The following is a 10,632-nucleotide window of genomic DNA, read 5'->3' as shown; positions in this document are numbered from 1 at the left end:
TGGCTCATCTTGAACTTGCACTTCATTTCTTCATGGCAAGCTTCAAGCATATGATCTCTTCGAGTTGGCTCATCTTGAACTTGCACTTCATTTCTTCATTCTTCATCATGTTGATGTCTTGAAGTAACTTGAGGGCTCACTTCATCTTCATCTAACAAGACATACTTGACACTTGATATCCTGCATCAATTTCTTCTCTTGCAACCTTGAAGCCAACATATGGTTCAAGCATTGCCTATGGACAACTCCTACAAATATAACTTAATGCAAACTTTAGTCCATAGGGATTGTCATTAATTACCAAAACCACACATGGGGGCTCCATGCACTTTCAGTCGGCGCCGTCTCAAACCCTAGTTTGGGGGGTTCCTGCTGCCTCCCCCATGGAGATATTCTCCATGGGGGAGGGCTCCGAAGAAGCCATGAAGGAGGGAGTTGAGGGGCTGCACTCCATGCTGCCCTCTCTGCCGTCTCCACCGCCATCTCCATCACCAACTCCTCCTTGTAGTCAGGGGTCCATCCTCTCATAAACTTCTGTACCGCCTTATGTAAACATGGTGTTCAATGCTATATTCTATCCTATGATCTATGTCATGTTTCATAGTTTATTTGTTCTTAAATTGGATGGGTGATTTTCTTGGATTCATTAGAGTTGTGATCTGATATGTTATTGTCCTTGGTGTCCATTATATTTGTGCGCGCATGGATCAAACACCTAGGGTTGGTAGTATTTGTAATGAAGCGAGGGGAGTGATGGCGTGTATTTCACACGTTCGTTGGGCAACCCCAAGAGGAAGGTATGATGCGCACAGCAGCAAGTTTTCCCTCAGAAAGAAACCAAGGTTTATCGAACCAGGAGGAGCCAAGAAGCACGTTGAAGGTTGATGGCGGCGGGATGTAGTGCGGCGCAACACTAGAGATTCCGGCGCCAACGTGGAACCTGCACAACACAACCAAAGTACTTTGCCCCAACGAAACAGTGAGGTTGTCAATCTCACCGAGCTTGCTGTAACAAAGGATTAACCGTATTGTGTGGAAGATGATTGTTTGCGAGAGAAAATAGTAAAACAAGTATTGCAGCAGATTTGTATTTCAGTATTAAAGAATGGACCGGGGTCCACAGTTCACTAGAGGTGTCTCTCCCATAAGATAAAAGCATGTTGGGTGAACAAATTACGAGTCGGGCAATTGACAAATAGAGAGGGCATAACAATGCACATACATGACATGATAAGTATAGTGAGATTTAATTGGGCATTACGACAAAGTACATAGACCGCCATCCAACTGCATCTATGCCTAAAAAGTCCACCTTCGGGTTATCATCCGAACCCCCTCCGAGTATTAATTTGCTAAACAACGGACAATTGCATTAAGTATGGTGCGTAATGTAATCAACAACTACATCCTCGGACATAGCGCCAATGTTTTATCCCTAGTGGCAACAGCACAACACAACCTTAGAACTTTCTCATCACTGTCCCGAGTGTCAATGCAGGCATGAACCCACTATCGAGCATAAGTACTCCCTCTTGGAGTTAAAAGTAAAAACTTGGCCAGAGCCTCTACTAGAAACGGAGAGCATGCAAGATCATAAACAACACATGTATAATAACTTGATAATTAACATGACATGATATTCTCTATCCATCGGATCCCGACAAACACAACATATAGAATTACAGATAGATGATCTTGATCATGTTAGGCAGCTCACAAGATCCAACAATGAAGCACAATGAGGAGAAGACAACCATCTAGCTACTGCTATGGACCCATAGTCCAGGGGTGAACTACTCACTCATCACTCCGGAGGCGACCATGGCGGTGTAGAGTCCTCCGGGAGATGAATCCCCTCTCCGGCGGGGTGCCGGAGGAGATCTCCGAATCCCCCGAGATGGGATCGGCGGCGACGGCGTCTCGGTAAGGTTTTCCGTATCGTGGTTTTTCGCATCGGGGGTTTCGCGACGGAGGCTTTAAGTAGGCGGAAGGGCAGGTCAAGGGGCGTCACGAGGGGCCCACACTATAGGTCGGCGCGGCCGGGGCTTGGGCCGCGCCGCCCTATAGTCCGGCCACCTCGTGGCCCCACTTCGTGTGTTCTTCGGTCTTCCGGAAGCTCCGTGGAAAAATAGGGCCCCGGGTCTTCGTTTCGTCCAATTCCGAGAATATTTCGTTACTAGGATTTCTGAAACCAAAAACAGCGAGAAAACGAGAACCGGCACTTCGGCATCTTGTTAATAGGTTAGTTCCGGAAAATGCACGAATATGACATAAAGTGTGCATAAAACATGTAGGTATCATCAATAATATGGCATAGAACATAAGAAATTATCGATACATCGGAGACGTATCAAGCATCCCCAAGCTTAGTTCTGCTCGTCCCGAGCGAGTAAAACGATAACAAAGATAATTTCTGAAGTGATATGCCATCATAACCTTGATCATACTATTTGTAAACATATGTAGTGGATGCAGCGATCATAACAATGGTGATGACATGAGTAAACAAGTGAATCATAAATCAAAGACTTTTCATGAATAGTACTTCAAGACAAGTATTAATAAGTCTTGCATAAGAGTTAACTCATAAAGCAATAAATCAAAGTAAAGGTATTGAAGCAACACAAAGGAAGATTAAGTTTCAGCGGTTGCTTTCAACTTGTAACATGTATATCTCATGGATAATTGTCAACATAGAGTAATATAACAAGTACAATATGCAAGTATGTAGGAATCAATGCACAGTTCACACAAGTGTTTGCTTCTTGAGGTGGAGAGAAATAGGTGAACTGACTCAACATAAAAGTAAAGAGAATGGTCCTTCAAAGAGGAAAGCATCGATTGCTATATTTGTGCTAGAGCTTTTATTTTGAAAACATGAAACAATTTTGTCAACGGTAGTAATAAAGCATATGAGTTATGAAAGTTATATCTTACAAGTTGCAAGTCTCATGCATAGTATACTAATAGTGCCCGCACCTTGTCCTAATTAACATGGACTACCGGATCTTTGCAATGCACATGTTTTGACCAAGTGTCACAATGGGGTACCTCCATGCCGCTCTGTACAAAGGTCTAAGGAGAAAGCTCGCATTTTGGATTTCTCGCTTTTGATTATTCTCAACTTAGACATCCATACCGGGACAACATGGACAACAGATAATGGACTCCTCTTTAATGCATAAGCATGTGGCAACAATTATTATTCTCATATGAGATTGAGGATATGTGTCCAAACTGAAACTTCCACCATGAATCATGGCTTTAGTTAGCGGCCCAAAGTTCTTCTCTAACAATATGCATGCTCCAACCATGAAGGTGGTAGATCTCTCTTGCTTCGGACAAGACGGACATGCATAGCAACTCACATGATATTCAACAAAGAATAGTTGATGGCGTCCCAGAAACATGGTTATCGCTCAACAAGCAACTTAATAAGAGATAAAGTGCATAAGTACATATTCAATACCACAATAGTTTTTAAGCTATTTGTCCCATGAGCTATATATTGCGAAGGTGAATGATGGAATTTTAAAGGTAGCACTCAAGCAATTTACTTTGGAATGGCGGATAAATACCATGTAGTAGGTAGGTATGGTGGACACAAATGGCATAGTGGTTGGCTCAAGGATTTTGGATGCATGAGAAGTATTCCCTCTCGATACAAGGTTTAGGCTAGCAAGGTTATTTGAAACAAACACAAGGATGAACGGTACAGCAAAACTCACATAAAAGACATATGGTAAACATTATAAGACTCCATACCGTCTTCCTTGTTGTTCAAAACTCAATACTAGATGTTATCTAGACTCTAGAGAAACCAAATATGCAAACCAAATTAGCAAGCTCTAAGTATTTCTTCATTAATGGGTGCAAAGTATATGATGCAAGAGCTTAAACATGAGCACAACAATTGCCAAGTATCAAATTATCCAAGACATTTTAGAGTTACTACATGTATCATTTTCCAATTCCAACCATATAACAATTTAACGAAGAAAAACTTCGCCATGAATACTATGAGTAGAGCCTAAGGACATATTTGTCCATATGCAACAGCGGAGCGTGTCTCTCTCCCATAAAGTGAATGCTAGGATCCATTTTATTCAAACAAAACAAAAAACAAAAACAAACCGACGCTCCAAGCAAAGTACATAAGATGTGGCCGAATAAAAATATAGTTTCAGGGGAGGAACCTGATAATGTTGTCGATGAAGAAGGGGATGCCTTGGGCATCCCCAAGCTTAGACGCTTGAGTCTTCTTAATATATGCAGGGGTGAACCACCGGGGCATCCCCAAGCTTAGAGCTTTCACTCTCCTTGATCATATTGCATCATACTCCTCTCTTGATCCTTGAAAACTTCCTCCACACCAAACTCGAAACAACTCATTAGAGGGTTAGTGCATAATAAAAATTCACATGTTCAGAGGTGACACAATCATTCTTAACACTTCTGGACATTGCATAAAGCTACTGGACATTAGTGGATCAAAGAAATTCATCCAACATAGCAAAAGAGGCAATGCGAAATAAAAGACAGAATCTGTCAAAACAGAACAGTCCGTAAAGATGGATTTTATTAGGCTACCAGACTTGCTCAAACGAAAATTCTCAAATTGAATGAAAGTTGCGTACATATCTGAGGATCATGCTCGTAAATTGGCGTAATTTTCTGAGCTACCTACAGGGAGATAGACCCAGATTCGTGACAGCAAAGAAATCTGGAACTGCGCAGTAATCCAAATCTAGTACTTACTTTTCTATCAAAGACTTTACTTGGCACAACAAAACTCAAAACTAAGATAAGGAGAGGTTGCTACAGTAGTAAACAACTTCCAAGACACAAATATAAAACAAAGTACTGTAGTAAAAACATGGGTTGTCTCCCATAAGCGCTTTTCTTTAACGCCTTTCAGCTAGGCGCAGAAAGTGTAACTCAAGTAACATCGAGAGATGAAGCATCAACATCATAATTTGTTCTAATAATAGAATCATAAGGTACCTTCATTCTCTTTCTAGGGAAGTGTTCCATACCTTTCTTGAGAGGAAATTGATATTTAATATTACCTTCCTTCATATCAATAGTAGCACCAACGGTTCGAAGAAAAGGTCTTCCCAATATAATGGGGCAAGATGCATTGCATTCAATATCCAAGACAAAAAAATCAACGGGGACAAGGTTATTGTTAACCATAATATGAACATTATCAACTTTCCCCAAAGGTTTCTTTTTAGCATTATCAGCGAGATTAACATCCAAATAACAATTCTTCAATGGTGGCAAGTCAAGCATATCATAAACTTTTTTAGGCATAACAGAAATACTTGCACCAAGATCACATAAAGCATTACAATCAAAATCTTTGACTCTCATTTTAATGATGGGCTCCCAACCATCCTCTAGCTTTCTAGGAATAGAAGTTTCAAGTTTTAGTTTCTCTTCTCTAGCTTTTATGAGAGCATTTGTAATATGTTTTGTGAAAGCCAAATTTATAGCACTAGCATTGGGACTTTTAGCAAGTTTTTGTAAGAACTTTATAACTTCAGAGATGTGGCAATCATCAAAATCTAAATCATTACAATCTAAAGCAATGGGATTATCATCCCCAAGGTTGGAAAAAATTTCAGCAGTTTTATCACAAGCAGTTTCAGTAGTTTTAGCAGTTTCAGGTAATTTTGCGCGCTTTGCACTAGGAGTAGAAGCCTTGCCAACACCAATTATTTTATCATGGATAGTAGGAGGTGCAGCAACATGTGAATCATTAGCATTGCTAGTGGTGGTAATAGTCCAAACTTTAGCTACATTTTCTTTTTTAGCTAGTTTTTCATTTTCTTCTCTATCCCACCTAGCACGCAGTTCAGCCATTAATCTTATATTCTCATTAATTCTAACTTGGATGGCATTTGCTGTAGTAACAATTTTATTTTCAATATCATCAGGTTTAGCAGCCATTTTATTAATTAAAGATGATTGTGACGCAGACATGTATGAGATTCGGTCTTCGACATTTGCAAGTTTAGTTTGCAACCCAGAAATCTCCATATTCAGATTTTCAAGTTGATTTCCTATTTTCTTCAACAAGGTAGATTTCTCATTCATAGTTTTAGTAAACAATTTATTTTGCTCATACTGTGATTGCATAAAGCTCTTGGTGGACCTTTCAATTTCTAACATCTTTTCCTCATTAGGTGAAACATATCTACCATAAGAATTACCATTAGCAGGATGTGGTCTAGAATTTTGAGCAACCAACGAAGCTAACGGAACATTATTAGGATCAACATTAGTCCTACCATTAACAAGCATAGACATAATAGCATCAATCTTATCACTCAAGGAAGAGGATTCTTCAACAGAATTTACCTTCTTACCTTGTGGAGCTCTTTCCGTGTGCCATTCGGAGTAATTAACCATCATATTATCAAGGAGCTTTGTTGCTTCACCAAGAGTGATGGACATAAAGGTACCTCCAGCAGCTGAATCCAATAAATTCCGCGAAGAAAAATTTAGTCCTGCATAGAAGGTTTGGATGATCATCCAAGTAGTCGATCCATGGGTTGGGCAATTTTTAACCAGAGATTTCATTCTTTCCCAAGCTTGAGCAACATGTTCATTATCCAATTGTTTAAAATTCATTATGCTACTCCTCAAAGATATAATTTTAGCAGGGGGATAATATCTACCAATAAAAGCATCCTTGCATTTAGTCCAGGAATCAATACTATTCTTAGGCGAGAGATAGCAACCAATCTTTAGCTCTTCCTCTTAATGAGAAAGGGAACAATTTTAATTTTATAATGTCACCATCTACATCTTTATACTTTTGCATTTCACATAGTTCAACAAAATTATTGAGATGGGCAGCAGCATCATCAGAACTAACACCAGAAAATTGCTCTCTCATGACAAGATTAAGTAAAGCAGGTTTAATTTCAAAGAATTCTGCGGTAGTAGCAGGTGGAGCAATAGGTGTGCATAAGAAATCATTATTATTTGTGCTAGTGAAGTCACACAACTTAGTATTTTCAGGGGTAGCCATTTTAGCAGTAGTAAATAAAGCAAACTAGATAAAGTAAATGCAAGTAAACTAATTTTTTTTGTGTTTTTGATATAGCAAACAAGACAGTAAATAAAATAAAGCAAGACAAAAACAAAGTAAAGAGATTGAGAAGTGGAGACTCCCCTTGCAGCGTGTCTTGATCTCCCCGGCAACGGCGCCAGAAAAAGAGCTTGATGGCGTGTATTTCACACGTTCGTTGGGCAACCCCAAGAGGAAGGTATGATGCGCACGGCAGCAAGTTTTCCCTCGGAAAGAAACCAAGGTTTATCGAACCAGGAGGAGCCAAGAAGCACGTTGAAGGTTGATGGCGGCGGGATGTAGTGCGGCGCAACACCAGAGATTCCGGCGCCAACGTGGAACCTGCACAACACAACCAAAGTACTTTGCCCCAACGAAATAGTGAGGTTGTCAATCTCACCGGCTTGCTGTAACAAAGGATTAACCGTATTGTGTGGAAGATGATTGTTTGCAGAGAAAATAGTAAAACAAGTATTGCAGCAGATTTGTATTTCAGTATTAAAGAATGGACCGGGGTCCACAGTTCACTAGAGGTGTCTCTCCCATAAGATAAAAGCATGTTGGGTGAACAAATTACAGTCGGGCAATTGACAAATAGAGAGGGCATAACAATGCACATACATGACATGATAAGTATAGTGAGATTTAATTGGGCATTACGACAAAGTACATAGACCGCCATCCAACTGCATCTATGCCTAAAAAGTCCACCTTCGGGTTATCATCCGAACCCCTCCGGTATTAAGTTGCTAAACAACGAGACAATTGCATTAAGTATGGTGCGTAATGTAATCAACAACTACATCCTCGGACATAGCGCCAATGTTTTATCCCAAGTGGCAACAGCACAACACAACCTTAGAACTTTCTGTCACTGGCCCAGGTGTCAATGCAGGCATGAACCCACTATCGAGCATAAGTACTCCCTCTTGGAGTTAAAAGTAAAAACTTGGCCAGAGCCTCTACTAGAAACGGAGAGCATGCAAGATCATAAACAACACATGTATAATAACTTGATAATTAACATGACATGATATTCTCTATCCATCGGATCCCGACAAACACAACATATAGAATTACAGATAGATGATCTTGATCATGTTAGGCAGCTCACAAGATCCAACAATGAAGCACAATGAGGAGAAGACAACCATCTAGCTACTGCTATGGACCCATAGTCCAGGGGTGAACTACTCACTCATCACTCCGGAGGCGACCATGGCGGTGTAGAGTCCTCCGGGAGATGAATCCCCTCTCCGGCAGGGTGCCGGAGGAGATCTCCGGAATCCCCCGAGATGGGATCGGCGGCGACGGCGTCTCGGTAAGGTTTTCCGTATCGTGGTTTTTTCGCATCGGGGGTTTCGCGACGGAGGCTTTAAGTAGGCGGAAGGGCAGGTCAAGGGGCGTCACGAGGGGCCCACACTATAGGTCGGCGCGGCCGGGGCTTGGGCCGCGCCGCCCTATAGTCCGGCCACCTCGTGGCCCCACTTCGTGTGTTCTTCGGTCTTCCGGAAGCTCCGTGGAAAAATAGGGCCCCGGGTCTTCGTTTCGTCCAATTCCGAGAATATTTCGTTACTAGGATTTCTGAAACCAAAAATAGCAGAAAACGAGAACCGGCACTTCGGCATCTTGTTAATAGGTTAGTTCCAGAAAATGCACGAATATGACATAAAGTGTGCATAAAACATGTAGGTATCATCAATAATATGGCATAGAACATAAGAAATTATCGATACGTCGGAGACGTATCAGGGAGTTCTGCCGGAGCGATAGAAACCTGAGAACGCGAACCAATTAGTTGCACGTATGGGAGTAAACGGGACCTAGAGCTTAAGGCTATGGTTGGTGAAACCTTAATGCTTGTTAGTAGTTACGGATGTTTGCTAGCAAGCCAATCATATAGTGCTTGCAATCCCAAGTAGCGGAGTGCATGTATATTTAGCCTCTCCCACATAGAAAGCTCCTTCGAGGACAGTGAATCCGAGACCGTCACTATTTTTTCTTGAGCAAAGCCACCACTATTATCACCACTTTTCCACACTCATGTTACTGTTTACTTAGTTTATTTTACCGCTCCAGCACTAACATTTATTTCCGTGTATTTATTTTCCTGCAAAGTCACCTCTCAAACCCGTGCCACCGCTGTAGTTTTATTTCCTAAGATATTGCAAAAGTTTAGTGCGCGTAGAGTTGTATCAGTGGTTGATAGAACTTTAGAGAATGTTTATCCTACCTTTAACTCCTCGTTGGGTTCGACAATCTTACTTATCGAAAAGGCTACAAACGATCCCCTATACTTGTGGGATATCAAGACTTTTTCTAGCGCCGTTGCCGGGGAACAATATCGTGGGATGAATATTTTTGTGTGCACTTGTTTGATTTATCTCTAAGTAGTTTTACTTTCAGTACCAAGTTGTTCTCTATCCTTGTATGATAGGGAATGCGAATTACCAAAAAAATTATTTGTAATTTCTAATCAAAAAAGTTTTCAAAAAGGAAAGTGATTGGAAAGATGAGTAATGGTGAACTGGGGGTCGACCTTGAACACTTGTGTTCATGCCTATGAAACCAAAACAATTATTTCCATGGAAGCTTTTCAAAACCTGTATATATTGTAAATATTGTGTATATATTGTACATAGTCCTCTGTATATAGAAATATCATGTATAGTTACTAACTAGTTTGTTTATAATGCAAGTTTGCCACTTTGTTGCTTAGAAACATATTTCTGTGTGTTACTGTAGAAACTTTTAGAAATCACCAGAAGGTGATCTTGGTCTGAAATGTCTTGAGTGCAAAGTACTGCTTGTTAGCTAACTTTCATTAGTTCTGATTTTTCTGATTTGAGGCATGTAAATAGGGTTACTAATTAGATCTTTACTGACTGTTTCTGTTCAGAGAGATTTACTGTGCTTGACTGTGAAAAATCGTGAAAAATCTCAGAGCAGTATTTTAATCTGAAATTTTTTGTGCATAACCCTGAGTTTATGATCTGTTTTTCATTAGTTTTGAGGTTTTCTGTTTGAGCTACTTAACTACCTCTTTGAATGTCATCTTTACAGATTGTCCAGTTTTGATAGATTTTCATGCTTATTGATTAGTGTGCTTATACTTAATGTTTATAACCTTTGTTTGATCGCCAATTGTTATAAATTGGTTATTGTCCAGTAGTTAATATTAATATAAACTTTTTAAAGCTTGAACATGAGTGTATTTTATTTAATGAGTATTAACCTACTAACAAGTTTTGTGAAGTTTTATGTGGATGTAGCTAATTATTGATGATATGAATAAGAAGACACAAGAGCTCAAGCTTGGGGATGCGTAGATGCATCCTAAGAACCAATTCAAGATTACACAATCATCTAAGCTTGGGGATGTCCAAGTCATCCCCATATTCATCAACTACATGAGGTTGTCTCTTCCATACTCTTTATTACTCATCCACGGTTGGTTTTTAATAAAGCCTAGCTCAAAGGCGTTAAAAAAAGCACTTTTAGGAGATAACCCAATTTTATTGCTTTGTTGAGTCTTGGAAGTTATTACTACT

The sequence above is a fragment of the Lolium rigidum genome, chromosome 2 (genome assembly GCF_022539505.1).
Source record: "Lolium rigidum isolate FL_2022 chromosome 2, APGP_CSIRO_Lrig_0.1, whole genome shotgun sequence".
Lineage (NCBI taxonomy): Eukaryota > Viridiplantae > Streptophyta > Magnoliopsida > Poales > Poaceae > Lolium > Lolium rigidum.
Note: the sequence above shows the minus strand (reverse complement) of the source record.